The sequence below is a fragment of the Sceloporus undulatus genome, chromosome 2, assembly GCF_019175285.1.
Source record: "Sceloporus undulatus isolate JIND9_A2432 ecotype Alabama chromosome 2, SceUnd_v1.1, whole genome shotgun sequence".
In the NCBI taxonomy this organism is placed as follows: domain Eukaryota; kingdom Metazoa; phylum Chordata; class Lepidosauria; order Squamata; family Phrynosomatidae; genus Sceloporus; species Sceloporus undulatus.
In genome coordinates this window covers 57,349,033-57,350,773 of record NC_056523.1, presented here as the reverse complement: position 1 = coordinate 57,350,773, position 1,741 = coordinate 57,349,033, and positions in this window count along the sequence as shown.

Here is a 1,741-nt window from a genome sequence, read left to right as displayed (position 1 = left end):
TTTCAACGTGTGATAAACTCCCTAGGCACTTCATGGAAGGCTGGTGGGACTTCAGAATGTCTCGTTCCTATTCTCCTGAGTCCACAACGAAAAGCTCTATTATAGATACGAGAACATGTAATAGCACAAGCAGAGCTGCGTCTTACGGCTGTCGCACCACAGAGTAGGCCTGATAATGAGCCTTACTTGTCATGAGTTTTCCCTCACCTGCGTTCAACCATTTTCCTATTACGTTGTTTGCCCTTAGTTCCGGTGTGTCTACCAAGAGCGGTCTGACCTGTTCTATTCCAGAAGTGCAAGCAAGGCTTTACAGGAGTGGGGCACCAACTGTGCCATATGTACTCAAACAGTGCCCCCTCAGTAGCATATTAAGCCAATTTTTTTTATAACAGATTCCAAAGCTATTGAAAAGAGTTTATGATATAGGCTGATTTATAAGTAAAGAAGTCAGAAACTTTGCTGGTTGTGCCCGAGGCCTTTGATGGCACCTAAGTATTTGTATATACTCTAAGTCGAGCCTCATGTAGTAAGGTCGAGGGCAAGTTTTGGGGCCAAAATTATGGATTTTGATATGACACATGGATAAGTTAGGAATAAAACCTAAGGGCATATGGCAAAGGATCTAAATTTCTAAAAGATGAATCAAAGCAAAACAATGTCAAAGTACAGTGTGTCCGTGTCATACTGGCAGCACCATAAGTGGTGGCTTTCAGCATATCTGAAAGCTGCTAGGAGCCACGCAGGGGCACAAGGGGCGGCACATCTCATTAAGAATAAAGGGCAGCTCCAATGGTGTGTGCATACTGGCCCGTGCCACTGCCGCCATGCACGGCCCATTATTTCAAACTGCAGACAACAAAGCAAATATGATAAATCAGGCCCCGCAACGGAAGACCTGGTGGATGAGTCTCATGATAGAATGTGGAAATAGAGGGGGAATAACCTTTTCAAGAGAAATAGCAAACAGAAGGAGGAGGAATAAGCCTTATTGTCAAGGACGTTAAACCATGAAGAGATCCAGGACATCATCCTGGAGCCAGTAGAGAGCATCTGATAAAAATTAAAGGGAAGGAAACAACCAAGGTCATTATGTGGGAGTCTGCTACAACCCCCAAGTCAGACTGCGAATGGGATGAGGTCGTTTCTAGAACAGATAACCACAAACCACGCATTCAGAAAAGAGAGATGTAGTAATTGATGGGTGGACTCAACTATCCTATATTTGCTGAAAGTCAAACTCACCAAATCCTCAGGGCTATCAAAAGTGTCCTCACAGTGCCTGGAAACAATTGCATGGTCAAAAGGTGAAGAGGCAACAGGGATCAGCTATTTTAGATTGATCCTAACCAACAGGATGACCGAGTTAATGGAGTGCAAATGGTGGGGAGCCTTAAGGTGGAAGTGACCAGTTCTCTTGGAGTTTGTTATACAGGGGAAGGAAAGCCAGGCATAGCCAGACCGCTCCTAGACGTTAGAGAGCAGATTTTGCTAAACTTAGAGAAATACTGGGGGTGATCCATGGTCAGACAAAAAAGGAAGGGAGTTCAGGATGGCTGGGAGTTTCTGAAAGGAGAGATACTGAAGAGCACAATTCCAAACAGTTCCAGTGAGAAGAAAAATTGAGGTGTCGCAGAAGCTAGGGATGGATGACGAAGAACTTTCAACTGAGCTAAGATTAACCAAGGGACCATGTACAAGAAATGGAAAATTGGGAAATCACCAAAGAGAATTCAACAAATAG